The sequence below is a fragment of the Melospiza melodia genome, chromosome 2, assembly GCF_035770615.1.
Source record: "Melospiza melodia melodia isolate bMelMel2 chromosome 2, bMelMel2.pri, whole genome shotgun sequence".
In the NCBI taxonomy this organism is placed as follows: Eukaryota; Metazoa; Chordata; class Aves; order Passeriformes; family Passerellidae; genus Melospiza; species Melospiza melodia.
This window is the reverse complement of record NC_086195.1, coordinates 66495235-66511381: the sequence shown is the minus strand read 5'-3', so window position 1 is coordinate 66511381 and position 16147 is coordinate 66495235. Positions and strand designations below refer to the sequence as shown.

Here is a 16147-nt window from a genome sequence, read left to right as displayed (position 1 = left end):
TTGGCTGTGAGCTGTGAGCTGACCTGGCAGGAAACTTTGCAAAGCAGCGTGAGTGACTGTAGCTGTGGTGTAGTATTAAAGATCACGGAGCTGCCTGCAGGTCTGAGTGCTGGAAGTAAGGTCTGTGAGATGCACGGTGAGATCTGGTGGCTCCTTAGAACTGACACTCAAGTGCCTTTTAATTTTGTCATTGGGATATCTGCTGTGTACAGCTTTTTATGTTGCTTATTTTGTTCCTACATCCCTCTATCCCCAAGCTGTCTGAACCTCTAGCACCTGCCCAGTCAGCTCCTGAGGGACCTGCTTATGCTGCAGAGCTGAAAGTCCTTTGTGCAGAATGGATTTTATAGAATCATAGAATTGCTTGGCTTGAAATGACCTTAAAGATCATCTAGTTTAAACTCCCTTGCCATAGGCAAGGAATTTTCTTCTAGCGCAGGTTACTCAAAATTCCATCCAGCCTGGTCTTGAACACTTCCAGGAATGGGGCATCCACAGCTTCTCTGGGCAACCTGTGCCAGTGCCTCACCACTTTTATAGTAAAGAATTTCTTCCTAATATCAAACCTAAACCTACCCTCCTTCAGCTTAAGCCCACCCCCCACCTTGCCCTGTTACTCCATGCCCTTGTAAAAAGTCCCTCTCTAACCTTCTTGTATCCCCTTTAGGTACTGGAAAGTGCTTTAAGGTGTCCCTGGAGCCTTCTCTCCTCCAGGCTGAACAGCCCAGACTTTCTCAGCCTTTTGGTTTTGACTCTTCTCTAGCTGGTTCTCTGTCTTTAATAAATGTCTTTGTGAGAAAGACCCTGACAAAAAATCACGACTGGATCATGTATTTCTCCCCATCCCATTGTTCTGTTGCTCTCAATCCTTCTTTGATTCCATACGGAGGAATAATTCTTGTAATCCCCGTCATGCTGTAGGGACTTCTGTGCTTTGCTTAGTGGGTTCATTTTTTAGTGTAGCAGAGCACTTTTGGGATTTTTCCCATCCCCTATCTGGATTATGTCTTGTGTCATGTAAGTGTTATATGTATTCTTGAGAAGTTTTTCAGAATTGAGAGAATGATTATAAGCTGGGCCCAAACTTCTTCTGTTGTTTAGCTGGAACTATATTTTTACTCTGAGACAGAATTAAGTTGCTAATACTGCAGCCAGTCTCACAAAATTAAAGAATCCTACTGTTTTGCTGTTCCCCTTCTACCTTGCAGTCCTCCACTTCGTAGCTAAAGTGCTATAGTGTAGGAGTTGTACAAATGTTTGATGGCTTTTTCATGGAGGTGCTGTGATTCTTTGTCACCTTCTACCTAAACACAGCCAGTAAAGGCTCACAGTGAGCATAAAGCACAACTGTGCTGGAGAAATAATATGCTTAGTTCTGTCATATAGGTGTAAAGGGCAAACAGGGAAGCAGAGGCACAGGAGGAGTAGGAAAACATATTTCTGATATAGCATAATGTAATTTTATCTCTGAATACCCTGCAATATATACAGAAAGACTTCAGCAACATCTGTGCCTCAGAATTTATAGCCAAGATGAAAACAAAGCTTTCATCTGGCAGGAACTCTGCAGCAGGTATTTGGTAAGATCTGCCTGGCATAAAAGAGCAAAAGCCAAAAGTTGTGGAGAGCTTTTTCTTTTTTTTTTCCTTTTTCTTCTCTTTTCCTCCCCTACTTCTTTTCCTTTTTTATTTTTTCTTTCTCCTCTCCCTAACCAGGAGGCCTAACTCTCTCAGTCGCCTCTGTGTTTCAGTGGGAACATTCAGGGACTGTGTTAGCAGCACTTGAGAGCCTAACCTTGAGAACAAAAGTAGTGTTTCATGTGGTTACGTACTGAAAGATGTGGGTAGGCATCTAGTGGGAATCCAGAAAGCGCGTGGGCGCTTGATTCCCTCGGAAACTGTTGGGATTTGGCACCTAAGCTGGTAAAGTATTTTAAAAAACTCTTAAATATCTTTCTGAAAATTGGGTCTGATGTTGCTAATCAGTGTGAAGGGTGGGGGGATTTTTTTATTGTGACGTAATGGTGGCTTTGATCTTTGTTACTTTCTAGTAGATAAACAGAAGGAAGTTGAAGGAAAGCAACAGAAGCAACTTTGGGATTGGAGGGATTGACGCAAGAGGAAGATAAAAGCTATGTACTTGTGTAGTTTTTATAAAGTGAGTGGGAAGGCAGGGCTGCTATGGGCTTCTGAAGGGTATAAATGCCAAGGAATGGAGGGTGTGGAAGAAAGAAACGGAGTCTCTACTCTGCAAGTGCTTGTGCAGGCAGGTAGCCTCACACACAGCCTCATTCAAAAGGAGAATTTTCATAGACCCTTGTGAGTGTCACAGGGACGTGCTGCTGAGGAACAGAAACACTTTGTGTGGAAGCAAGGAAGGTGTCTGCTTTGGTACTTCAGTCTGGGTAAACCACTAAAATCTGCAGTTGTTGGCACTTCAGATTGGTCGGCATCAATAAATGTCATCACATCACACAAAAGCTGCTTCCCATTTGCGCTGGCCTTCCCAGACAGGAGGAGCTTTATGAAACTCCTGTCCCAAGCTTGGATTGTTAGTGCTTGAATCTCCACCCTGCCTTACAGCTGGCTGCCATGGTGATACAGTTTAATCTCACTGATCACTTGTGGTATCTGAAACTTTCACCAGGAGGGAAAAGCAGGGTGACAGCTGCTCCAGGGCACAGGTTGGTAGGAGGGGAACACCAGGTAGGTAAAACAGCCTGTCTTGGGACTGTTCTTCTGAGATGTTAGCACATCTCTTACTATATCCACTAGGACATAAATATTATATTTATGTGTGAGGATATAATCCAATAAGATTTAGGCGTCTTGGGGAGTGCTTGATGTCAAAGGTGTAAGAAAGCTACTTGAAGATGATAAACCATTAGCAGAGACTATTGAGTCTTAACTGCTGGAGGTGTTGGGGATGTTCCTCTGTCAAGTGCATTTTTTGCAGCCAGTAGATCCATAAACTAATTTGAGGTAATTACTAAAGGAAAAATTAGACCAAATAGAGAAATGTTAATAAGTCACCAGAGCTGGATGGCATTCAAGAATCCTGAGGAGCTTGAATGTGAAACTGCAGAACTGCTGGCCAAGCTGTTTAATTTATCACTACAGACAGCTGCTGTGCCAGAGGACTGGGGAGCTGCCAGTGTGATTCCCAACTATAAAAAGGGCTCTAGAGGGGATCCTGGGAACAACACAACAAAGAGTCATGCTACCAGGAATGGAAAGGATCTCTGAATATGTAGAGAAATGTTAACTGTTAATGGGAAAGTTGGTGTGGCTTCTGAAAATGAAAATCCTGCTTCCCAATCCCATGAAGTTCTGTGGGGTGTCAGTAAGGAAGGGTTAAAGTGGATATAAGAGGTTTGGATTTTCAGAAAACTTCTGTCAACACCTGAAGCTCCTGTAAGTTTGGAGGAAAGGCTTTTTTATGGTTTGAAAGCCACATGGATAATAGGAAGTAAAACATTTGGGACAATTTCACATCTTATGTTGGAGAGGGAAACGTCACTTCAGCAGCAACCACAAAGGCTATCATCCTCATTGGGAAAGTGATAAATGACACCATTTGGCTTTGGTATAAATGCTCAATGCACCCATATCTTGTGGGTGATGTGCAGTTCTGGTCTCCACATCTCTTGCAGAGCACAGTGGCATTGCAGAAAGGGCAATGAAATGGGCTACCTTCCAAGAAGAAGCTAAAATAGTTGAGACTGTTCCATATAGGAAGAAAGGAAGGGGCACAGGTTTAAATCACAAAGTCAGCAGGTAAAGGTAATACGAGCCATCAGCTCTCACGCTTTTACAACCAGGGAACTTTTGATTAAACACGATGGGCTTTGATTTTAAAATAGGTGAAAGACCGTACTAGTGCAGTGGAGAATTGGTGGCTGTAGCCTCAGAATAGGTAGAATTTCGTGACAGGCTTTCAGGCATTCACCTGTGCAGGAAAAATCCCACTTGCATTTTGCAAGACTCTTGCCTTTACAAGAATCTCTGTGTGACCCTTCCTTTCCCCAGGGCTCTCCTGTGCAGTTTTTCATAGGAAGCAATTATCCAGGTGGCTGGCAAGTGTTCGACACTCCCTTGTGTGCACAATGAGCTGGTTTTTTTTTTTTTTTTTAATTATAAGTGACTTATTCCTCATAGAAGTAATTTTTTTTAATGCTGCCTTCAGCAGGGTGTGCATGTGAACTTTATTTTAATTAAGGATGAGGAATCTGTTTTACATAACTATATCCCAGATTCTCATGAGAGAGTGAAAACAGCCCTGAGGGATTGATGGAAAGGACAGTGAAATCGGGTTGCCTCACCGATGGGAGGCCTGATTCCAGTCTCTGAGGTTTTCTGTACCTGTGGGACTTGCTCCAAGCTGGTTGACAGCCAGAGGAATTGAACCAATGCAGAGGCGTTGCCTCCTCACAGCTTTATTTTGGGCCACTGATTTGTGGTTCTGGGCAGATACTGGGATGGCTGTTGCAGCTCTGCCTGAGGTTGTTGTCCCTGTATTGGCCCAACAGGATGTGAATCTGCCTCCAAGCCCTTTCAGCCATGTCCTGTTGCTGGCTCAGACAACTTCTGCCATATTGCCTGTTGCCATGGTCTTGTATTGGAACACTTGGTTTACCCATCCCCTTGGAACAGGGATGCCTGTTATGATCAAATATGATCCTCACCAGCCAGCTGAGTTGCTAATTTACTAGCAGCACTAATGGGATTGGGTCAAGATGGTTCTCTGAATCTTTGAGAAAGAAAACAAATGGCGCTGGAAGTCACAAACAAATGCTCTTGGCTAAAATTTGTTCTGGGTTGTAAAACCTGGAAGGGACAGGGAGCAGATGACCAAAGTATTTCTGTACTATTAAGGAGGGAAAATCCAGGGTGTGTATGTGGCCTTTTGTTTATTTATTTTCCTGTTAAGAAAAAAAAGGGATAAAGGTGTTAAAACTCAGCCGTTGCTGGAACTGTACTGGAAGTGGAGCATACAAATAAAAGAGGATCTCCTTCACTGTGTGCAAAGAGAAATATGAAAAACAAACCACAAACTCTGTAAAGAGGCTAATAAAGTTTGTGAGTCAAACCTGGCATGTTGTTAGCACCTGCTGCTTGTTTGTGGTGACTGAAGCAAGCACCCCTTTCAGAAAGCATCTCATACTGGAGATAGTTTTGCTCTCCTGTTATCAGAACCTCAGTGTGTTTGAAGAAGTTGAACTGGTGACAGACTGCACAGCTGAGATGTTCAGCTTGATTCCTGCTGAATCTGGTGGTAGCTGGCATTTTTTTCTGATGCCAAAAGCCTAGAGAGATTTGGCATGATGCCACTGCATGAGGACAATGTTGGTTTTGTTCTATGTCTGTTTCTGCCCCAAGAGCTGGCTCTAGAGAGTGTCTAGAAATTGGCTTCTCTTCCCAGAATCTTATATGAATCAAAGGAGAGTTTTGATGCTCGGCTCCTAATCTTTCATTGAAGTGGCAGTTCGTGCCATTGATCTGGAAAGTGTTTAAAAGTTAAAATTGATGGGAATTAACTGGTGATGCTGGGGCTTTGCAGCCCCAGGTGGGCATCTGCCACCAGTTTCCTGGGGAAGGAGGAAACAGATGAGCAAGGAGGTGGGGCAAAGATAAACCTGTGGGAATAGATGTCCTTCAGCTGTTCAGCAGAGCAACATAAATGAGTGCACTTTAGAGAGGAAGGAATGTGATGGTCGTGTCACAGCTTGGATGTGCTTTGCTCTGGGGTGAATTCATAGGCTGGAGCATGTGCTTTGAGTGGGGGTCAACAGACTCAGCCTGATGTGAGGTAAGTGGGGAGCAAGGTCAATGTCAGTCATGGCAGTCTGAGGGGATGTGCTGAGGGCTTTAAGCACCTCAGAGGGCAGAAGCTGAAGAGAAATGTCTGATGGTGAATTTTTTTTCCAGAGAAAGAGTCCTGACCATTTTCTTCATCTTAACAGAACATGAGAAAATGGCTTCAAGATATGCCAGGGAAGGTTTAGATTAGATATTAGGATTTTTTTTTCCCACAACAATGTTATAAATCATTGGAACAGACTGCTTAAGCAAGTGATAGAGTCACCATCCCTGGTAGTGTTCAGAAAATGTGTGAATATGGCACTTGAGAGGACATGGTTTAACGGTGAATGTGGTGGTGGTGCTAGGTTGATAGTTGGACTTGATGATTTTAAAGGTTTTTTTTCCAACCTTAGTGACCCTATGATTCTATGACATGAAAATCCCATTCCTGGCACAGGTGGTTGGAACAAGAACACTGTAAGCTGTGCCAGGAGCAGTGATGCAAAACTCTGCTTTATGCAACTTGTGCCCTATGGGGAGTAGGGTAAAGTGTTGTAATCACTTGGTAGTTTAAACCAGGAACAAATCTGTGAGGCTCATTCAGGTGGAAAGGCAAAAGAGAGCGAGCAGTGCCAATATCCCTGATTGGGAAAGTTGCACAGAAGATGGATAAGGATGGCAGAGCACTGCCAGTTCCTCCTGCTCTCTGAGCTGTTTCCATTCTGAGAGGGGTGCCAGCTGCAGCAGCTTCTGCCTGGCAGCCTGTTCCAGCAGCAGATGCCTTGCTCGAGTCACTTGCAAAATTAACAGAGGGTTGGAGGGTTGCAAGTGCAGAACCAGAACAGGACAGAACCCTGGAAGATGTGTTTCTTCTCTGCTGTGGACCTGTGTGACCTTTCTCAACCCACTTCACCTGTCCTCAGTTTATAGAAGGGTAGTGGAGCTACTGTGCACTTTCAGGTATTCTGTGTTACCTGGCAGAAGTTGTTCTTTTACCCACGCTAGTAATGTTTTATCACTGAGTAGTGTTTTATGCATGAATGCTTTTCTGTGCAGTGCTTAAAATTTAGAAAAAGGTCCTGAAATTTTATGAGCCTCCTGTATAGGCAGAGCTGTTCAAGGGGGTGGAAGAAGGAGGAGTTGTATGCTTTTCTGGAGAAACTCTTGTGCATTTTCTCTTCCAAAATAATTTCAGGCTAGTTATTTGTATTAAACCTTCATTAATTCACTGTACATTGTGAAACAGCAGATAGTGGGCTCTTTTGGAAAAATGTACAGATTAGAAGATGCTTCAATACATAAGCCATAAGCAAGGACATAAGAACACCCTAAGGAATCATGTGAAGCGTGATGCTTTCTGGGCCTGCTACACAGCTGCAAAGCAGTGGGTGAAGTCATATTTTGCCCACACAGCTCTCCTAAGCCTCAGTACTTTGAGTTTTACTTTGCTTGCTTTGGCTTCTGAGGCAGCTGGGGTCTGGAGCTGAGGCACTCCAGTGCTTTGCTCAGTGTCCCCAGAAGACCTGCAAACTTAGCCAAGCTTTTGGGCTTGAAAGAGATGAGCCGTGTAGCTTGAATTGCAACTGGGTGCCTCTAGTTCTGGGAGGCTGTAATGACTGCGACCTTTTGAGATCTTGTTCAAACTGTTTTTGTTGCACTCAGACTGGAATGTTATGTTCTTTGTTCCATCTCCTAAAAGGCAAACTTTTCTGTAGAGGCCGCTTGTGGCTTTTAGAGTTTGATATATATGGGTCAGGGGAGGAAGCAAGCATAGACTGTTGGATGTTTTCAAGTGCTGAAAAAATCCTTCTGAGTGCCTGAAGTGGGTTTCAAGATTCCAGCCGGATTTTTGCAAATAACCTTGGTCTTGATTAGGAAAAGAAATAAGCCCCCAAATGTGGATTGCTTCCAATTTGTGTGCACACAAGTGAGTGGGCTGACTCTTCCCTGAGACAGACCTGTGTGGTAAAAGGTTCCATCTTTAATTCTGAACCCCTTCTCCTGCAAGGAAGCACATAACATCTCAGCTACCATTAGTGAAATGTCAGTTTTTTCAAGCAAAATAAAAATATGCATTCAGTAGTTAAAACTGAGGTAAAAGTTTGCAGTGTGTCTTGAAAGGGCTCTTCTTGTTGCCTGTACACCTTTAGGCTTGTATCTTCAAAGAATCACAGACTGGCTGAGGAAAGGGAACTCCAGAGGTCATGTGGCCCAACCTGCTGTAATCAAGCAAGGCAACCCACAGCCAGTTATCCATGACTGTGCCCAGACAGCATTTGAGTATCCAAGGATGGAGACTCCACCACCCATGACTGTGCCCAGACAGTATTTGAATATCCAGGGATGGAGACTCTGCCACCTTTCTGGCCAGCCTGTCAGTGCTTGGTCACCTCTACAGTGAAAAAGTGTTTCCTGGTGTTCAGAGGAGTCCTCTGTGTTTCAGTTTGTCTCTGTGGCCTCTGGCCCTGGGCATCACTGGTGAGAGCCTGGTTCTGTCTGCTTTGCATCCTCCCTGCTGGTATTTATAGACATTGACGGGATGGATCCCCCTGAGCCTGCGCTTCTCTCGGCTGGGCACTCCCAGCTCTGTCAGCCTTTCATCATTGAAGAGATGCTCCCCTCAGCATCTTGGCAGGACTCTCTCTGGCCTGTGTGCCCCTCATAGAGGAAAACCCAGAACTGGACCCAGCACTCCAGGTGTGCCTTCACCAGTGCTGAGGAGAGGGAAGGATCATCTGCCTTGAACCTGCTGGCAATACTTGGCCTAATGCAGCCCAGGATGCCATTTGCCTTCTTGTCTGCAAGGACTCACTGCTGGTTCACACTCAAGTTGTTGACAACCAGGACCCCCAGGTCCTTTTCTGCCTGAGTGTTTTCCATCTGGATGAACCCAGCACCTGTATGTGCCTGTGGTTGTTCCTCCCTGAGTGCAGAACTTTGTGTTTCTCCTTGTTGAACTTGATGAGGTTCCTGTAGGTGCACCTGTGGTTCCCTGGGTCTTCTGGAACATCAGGATTGACATTTGCTTTCCTCCAGTCTATGGGCCCTTCTGCCAGTTGCCATGAGTGATCAAAAGTTACTGATCCTGGCCTTGCAATGGCATTCCTGGATACATCCTGTTAGGGCCTGTGTACTTATTTAGAGTCTCTATCTGCAGATGTGAACAGAAACTTCTAGAGGAGGACTAAGGCTTGAGAATCAAGCTGCTCTTTGGTCTTCCTTTCTTCTCTTCTTTCCCTCTCTCCATTGCTGGCTGACCTCAGTCATCAGCTACTGCTAGAGGCTCTTTGCTTGCATGACAAGGCTATTGTGGGTTTGGCTTTAGATTTAAAGCCTTCAGACAATGTGGCTTTAAAGCTAGGACACCTCTTTTGCACAGGTTCTCGTGCTGCGTGGGGCCACTTCTGAGGTGGTGTGCCATGTACATACACAATTGGGTGTCTTCTGTGCAGTGCTTGCTGTTTATTCCTGGCTGAGAAAGGGACTCTGCCACAAGGGCTGGCTGTGCAACTTCAGCTCAAACTGCCTTAACTCAGACTATTTACTTTGGAAATTACAGTTTCAATTGCTGCTGATAACCCAGCTGATTGTTATGTTTTACATTTAGCACAGTTTTTTTAGTTCTTTCCTTAATGACTTATGTAAATAATTTTAGAAGACTTAGCATTCATTTTGGGGAAGCTGGCGTATGGGGCTGCAAGGCTGGCAGCAGGTGCTGTAAGTAATCACTCTTCTAAATTAAGAAACACTTTCTGAGGCAGTAGGTTAATTTCTGGGTAAGCAGCCTGCATACAGATTCTTGGAATCAGCTGGATCTTGACCCAGCAAATGACTCAAGGCTTTGTGTCGATTTAAGTTGAGTTATCTCACTGAAACCTTTCATTTTTAGAGGAAACTGGGGCTGTGCTTGAATGTCTGTTGAAACTGTGTTATCAGGTTGAAATCTGTGTCACCTGGCTTTGTGCTTGTCTTTGTGCTCAGTCTTCACTGCTGTTGGAGGTGTATTTGGAGCATGGACAGTGTCATGGCTTAGCCAGGTCAAGCTGCCTGGAGCCAGTGTATCTATCATAGAATGGTTTGAGTGGGAAGGAACCTCAAAGATCTCCTCATTCCAACCCCCTTCCAAGGTCAGGAAAACCTTTCTAGACCAGGTTGCTCAAAGCCCCATCCAACCTGGCTTTGAACACTCCTAAGGATGGGCTATACACAGCCTTTCTGGGCAGCCTTTCTCACCACTCTCACAGCAGATAATTTCTTCCTAATAGAAAATCTAAACCTTCTGCCTTCTGTCAGTTTGAAGCCTTTTCCTCTTCTCTTATTACTACATGCCCTTGTAAACAGTTCCCCTGCACATTTCTTGTAGACAGTATTTGGGTACTGACAGACCACAGCGTTCATGAGTGGCTTATGCTGAAGTCTGTGCTGCTGTGGGTTTCTCTCATTAGTACAAGAGCAAGCAAAGTACTGCTTGAGAGCTTTGTGCTGTTTCTTTCTCCACCTCTGTGCCTGTGAGAGGATTTCTGCAAAAGTATTTCCTCTGATATCTCTAGTGGAGCTCTCATGGGATCTCCAAGCAATAACTGTTGACCAGATTGTGCTCAAGTGCTGCCTGTCCCTTTTGCATTGTCACAGCTCTGGCCAGCATTGTTCTTGCTCAGGAGTTGAAGATTGCCTGCAGAAGTTTGACCCACTTATTGTAAAACCACTCTTGAGTCTGTGAGGCTGATGGGGCCAGTGGTGTTTGTGACTTGAAAAGTTAAATGATTTTTCATAGGCTCTACAGAGGAGGAAACTAGTAAACTCTGAGGAAACTGGTAAAATGTTAATTACTGTTACTACACAGAGTATGATTTTGGAACCCTTTGTCTAACTTGTGGAGTAGAAAGGTCCAATTTTTACAAGCTCAAGCTCTCTTTAAAATCTATCTTTCTGTGTGAATATTGTGCCAAAAAGTAATGTGAAAGGTGGATTTTCTACTTACATTGAATCCCATGTAAAGTGGAATAGAGCAGGAAAAGTGCCTTTCTATAAGGATTCAAGAAAGGAGAGAACTTCAGATAGCTGGAGAAGTCTTGGGACTTTAGCTGGTCAGAGTGACCCTGAGATACATTAGAAAGTCTCTTTTCCCAGCCTGGCGCTCAAAGGAGGAGTCAGGGCTCTTCATTTCTCAGTCCCAAGGTTGTTTATTGTATCTTATCTATAAAATTCTTTCTCCTGTCCTGCCAAGGTCCGCTCAGCAAGACAGTCAGAGGCACTCTGCCTGCCCCTGGGGCAGTGTTATCTTTTTATTTTGAAAACTACGTGTACAATGGTTACAATAACTTTCCAATACCTATCACCTATGTTAGACAGTGAGCTTCTACTCTAAACCAATCTAAAAGTGCCAACATCACAGCAGAAGATGGATGCCAAGAAGAAGAAGGAGAAAGGCTGGGCATGCCCAGATCCCTCCATCTTGCCCCCTGAATCCCCGTTCTAAAAACCCCAAAAAATCTATTTTTCACCCTGTGATAAATTCACTGTCATTCTATTTAAACTGTCATGGCTTGCAGATCTTCATCTAAGGTTGGTAACTTGCTCCATGGGTCACAATCAAAACCAGAGGCATCTTGGGCTCTGTGCCAGGGTCTCTGAGCCCCCTGGCAGGGGTCTTGGCAGTCCAGGACTGTCAGAGGGAAATCCTGAATTCTAACAGAGAGGAAGAATGTTTTTTTGTTGCCTCTATACAAAAGGGGCAACATGGGACTTGCCCTATCTTTGGCTTAGAGTTGGTGCTTCTTGTGCCGTTGGATGTTCAACCTAATATCAAACTGGTGCTTGAAATTGTATACCTGCTAAAAAGGTCTGAAGCCACTTCCTGCACTCTTCAGCTTGATTTTTTTTGCTATGGTCAATCATCTTCAGAACAAAATGCTCTTAGACTGGAAAGTCAGTGTTGGGATACAGCCCTTTCACATTTAAAAAAATTAATAATCCAAATGACAGACTCCTGAAGGTAGAACTCATTTCTTGTGAACAGCATTACAGAATGACATGGCTTTTGTAATTTTTTTAGATCTGTAATCTCTTCTCACTTTTTAGATTAAAAATTTACTGACTTCTTTGCTCTGAAATGTTGAAGAAAAGGAACAGTTTTCCATGTGCAGAGTGTAACAGACAATATTGTACTTCTCTATAATGGAAACTAGATGTGTAAGCAACTTGGTTTTTTTGATAGCTCAGCTGTGCTTGAAAAGCTGAATTCTCAGGTAGCTCTGAAGGCAAATAGTCCTCTTCAGGTGGCATTCTGGTTCTGTGGGAATTTGGACTGAAATATTTTTAAAAAGAAATGGTGAAGAGGAAGTCATACACACTGACTCTATGGATCTTCTGACAGTGGATGCCTTGTGGGTTTAACAGATGATCCAAATGCATATTGATGCTTTCAGATGATCTCAGTGTATTCTCTGGGATGCTGTGAGATGTCTGAAACCTTGGAATGGAGAGGTGCAATGGGCAAGAGCTGGATGCGTTGGTGATGGGAGCATAGGAACATGCTGATCTTGGACAGGCTTTTCAAAAGGGGTCAGAATTGGAACTTTCTTCAATTCTGCAGGGAAATGAGTTAGCTCTGTGGGCCACAGGAATTGAAAGCATCAGGTAAATAAGTGACCAGATGTTCAACAGGTGTCTGGAAGGTTGGCTTTCTGAATGGACTGCAGAAAAGAAGGCAGAGGACCAAAATTCTCTGCTCCAGATTTGTAGATTTTGATAGGTAGTTTAAATAGGTAATTTAAGAATATTGCTTTGCACCTTTCTCAATGACTGCCCTAAACTCAGTCTATCCAAATATTTTTTCCAGGCCGCATGAAGAATTTGTAATGCTTTCTGTTATCAAGAGCAGAACTTGAAAGAGTCCTGCACCATACCAAAGATATGAATGCTGTGTTAAGGAATTTGGACATGTTAATAAAAACAACATATTACTCCACCACTCTCTCCTCTGAAATTAAACGTGTCAAGCAAATTGCTGAAACAGTAGACGGAAACTTGGCAATTACGTTTGTGTGGCAATTTGATTCTGTTCTCCCGAAATACCTCTGGAGAGCATCCAACTGTAGCTCTGCTCTGATCCCAAGACTACCCTGCAGATGCCCTGAGCACACAGACATGTAAGCAGCAAGCTCTGGCGGCCTGATCTGTGTAGTTGCTAGAAAGCTTCAAAGTCTGCTTTGCTCTCAGAGGGCTTTCCATTTGGGAAAGGAACTGATACCATTCCAATTTTAACTCTGGAAGAGGAAGGGAAAATAGAAAAGCTTCAGAGAAGCAAGTTTTTGTCTAGACTGTGGAGCCAGCTGGGTGTCTTGTTCTGTCTTGTCAGGCTGCCTTCTTGTTTGGGGCTGTGTCTGAGTGGTTGACAAGTGCATTAACTGTGGGAAAATAAACCCACTTTTGGTGTGGCAAATGAACCCTGGTCTCCAATGGCCACCCCCTGCCACAGTTGTTTCATCACTGCTTTACTGACCCATAAAAATGCACAATCTTCTTTCCTTGTCCTTTCACAGTCTTCATTTGAAAAGCTTTCCTCTGTTTTTGCCTTAAAAACTACCTTTGAAATGAAAATTTCCTTTTGTTTCACTGACTATAAAGTGTGCATGATAATTACAGGACAATTGCTGTTTTAGGTGAGATATTGCAGTGTTTCTGCAGGACAAAACCCTGCTCCAAACAGGAGCAGTTCAACTTCTCTCACTCAAACCCCAGGGGCCAGGGATGAGGAATTTCCTCAGTTTTGTGCTCAGCAGTGACCGTGGTATCTGTGTGGATACAATTTATTGCACTGTAAGTAATAGTTTAATGGCCTTGCATGTGATAAATGCTGGTTTGTGCTGGTGTGTGGTTTTCAATAGTATGGCAGAGAATTACTTAGGCCTTTTAATCTGCATCGTTCAAGAAGGCAATATTTTAAAAATGTGATTATGATATCAAGGGTTTGTGAAGTGGAGGGCAGAGAGGCTTTTGCTGCTCCAAAGTTTTCCTGTCAAGAGAATGTAAGTCATAAGCATGACAACTATGGAATTTTTTTTGTGTTTTGCTATTTGATAGTTTTTTTATTCTTTGAGTCAGGCTTCTTTCCTTCTCCCGCATTTGAATCCTTTTAAAATGACTAGCTTCAGGGAAAAATGCAAGCATAGCAAAATACCTGTGGAAGTCTTCTGTCATTTGCTAACTAATTGGTGCTTTTAGAGTAGTACCTGTCTTGTTTCTTCAGCAGTATGTCTACTTAGCTGTGCTCTTGCTTCAAAATAAGTCATGTTTCATTCTCTGAAAGCCCCACTGTCCTTGACTGTCTTTTAAACTTTTTTTTTTATTTTTATAATTTGTTTGGGTTATTTTCTGTTGGTTGCTGTCAGGAAGGTGCTGTGGTAGCTAAAGAGGCTGTTCCTCTTCCCTGTTGTATCCCAGTTGCTCCACTGGTTATTTACAAGGATGCGACCTGACTTGCACCGTATGTGTTGACCCTGTCTTGTGCAAAGGCTTGCTGCCTCTAGGGATCCAAATAAAGAATCTTTTTAAAAATTGGATGCTACAGACCCTATGCTGTTGTCTGCAAAACCAGGGGCTTTGGTTTGGGCAGGACCCAGACCTTCCATTCAGAGCAGCGGTACTGTACAAAGCCTTTGGCCCCTGGGATGCCTGAGTTCCCTTGATCCCTGAGGGATCAAGGCCAGATGGGATTGAACAGGGCTCATAGACATGTTTCCTTCAGGAGAAGCACTCAGCTCTGGCACATACTTACCTGGTCAATATTTGCACAGTTAAGAGTGGGACAGGGATGGGAAAGTTCATCAGCCAGTGGTGAACTGGTTTCCTGAGCATCAACACCACTAGATTTGGTTACAAAGGCACTGTGTGGGCAGAAACTGGCCTCTCAGCCCTTAGTCCCTCCTTGCTGTAAACCCATCCACCCTGTCCCAGGTCGTGTTGGGGATGGCAGTAGCTATTTTAGGGCAGTTTTGGAGGTATTGGGTGGGAAAAGATAGGGATTTCGGTGCTAGAAAAAAGTTCTAGAAAAGCATCTGAAGGTTGGGGGTATTATTGTACAAGTTAAATAATACCCTGGATGCAACTGCTTTGTGGTTGGGGCTGTTTTAAAGTGTGGTTTATTTGGCATTGAATAGCTATCAGAGAGGTGTTTTTAGCCACTGTGCTTTTAAAATCAGCATGCTAAACCCCCTTGGAGTTGTGAGAATATGTGCATATGCAGACTGGTGTTGGTTGAATTCAATTGTTACAAAACACACCCTTGGAAACCTCATCTGGGATGGTGTTGGCATGTCCCTCACATTTTGCCAGTTTTCAGAAGCTGTCAGGTAGTACTGTGTGGGAAGTGTTGCAGGGATAAATCCTGAAATCCTAATTTGGGCTAAACTCCCACTGTTTTCAGTGGGTGGCTTGCTGGCATTAAGGCCAAGTACCCCTCAGCTGTTACTGATGACCTTTCTGTCCTTTAAAAATCAAGGATATTGAGACTTGATGCCTCTGTGTTGTACTAGAGATCAAACTGCAGGATTGCAGCCCTTAAAGTTTGTACATGTGAGATTTGTGAACAAGAAGTTGTTTAACCAAAAACATTTCCAGTAACTTTTCTTTAGATTCTCAGTAGTGCTGGTGAAATGCCAGCGATCTGGAAACAGAAATTAGCTGCTGATTTAGAGCAGTGCATGAAGAAGGCACTCATTCTGTAGAGGAAACACTGATGTTCTGAAAATTCTACTTTTCATAAATAAAGAAAATATAACCCCATGTATTTTAAATGGAAAAATTAAAATTCTTTCTAATTACCAGCATAAATTTATTGAAATTGTTTGCTCAGATAACTGATTTTTATTTTTTTTAGGAGAATGTTTCTATGAAATCCCTGCAACTTTTGTCAGTATATTGCATTCCAGGGAAATCGAATTAAATGTATTTTAGAAGTCAAGAGTCTGAAAGTAGGTACCTGAAGTTCCTGACTATCACCAAGTGGTTGAGATCATAAGTTGTTCTGGCTTTGTCTCTCTACGCAAGAAAGAGGGAAGATGTTGTGTTTGTGTTGGCAACACTTAAGAAAATCAAACAGTAAGAAAAGAAAAGAGGCCCAAATCCCTCCAGAAAATGTTGCTGTGCAAACCTTGGCTGGCAGAAAGTCTTCCCAGTTGAGGAGCTTCTTTCCTACATCTCAGTGGAGCGTCAAAATTAAAGTCTGACTGAACCCAACTTCATGTCAGCCTCAAGTGTTAGGTAAAGGTACCCCAAGAACTTGCTCAGTTGTGACTGAGGCTCTGAAGCCCACACTATTGTTTTTCTTGCCCATTTCCCCTTCA

The 16147-nt window shown here is 43.5% G+C and overlaps 1 protein-coding gene across 11 annotated transcripts in view; it reads left to right on the top strand.

The window, feature by feature from the left end:
• Window positions 1-16147, top strand: part of PAK1 (p21 (RAC1) activated kinase 1) — a 98924-nt gene that overhangs the window by 36826 nt on the left and 45951 nt on the right. For 2 of the 11 annotated variants that reach the window (XM_063148699.1, XM_063148697.1), the window contains exon 1: window positions 6598-6761. The exons of the other annotated variants lie outside the window; for them this stretch is intronic. The gene's annotated coding sequence lies outside the window, so the exon portion shown is untranslated. Of the gene's footprint in view, window positions 1-6597; window positions 6762-16147 lie in introns of those variants that run through there. 11 annotated transcript variants of the gene reach the window in all.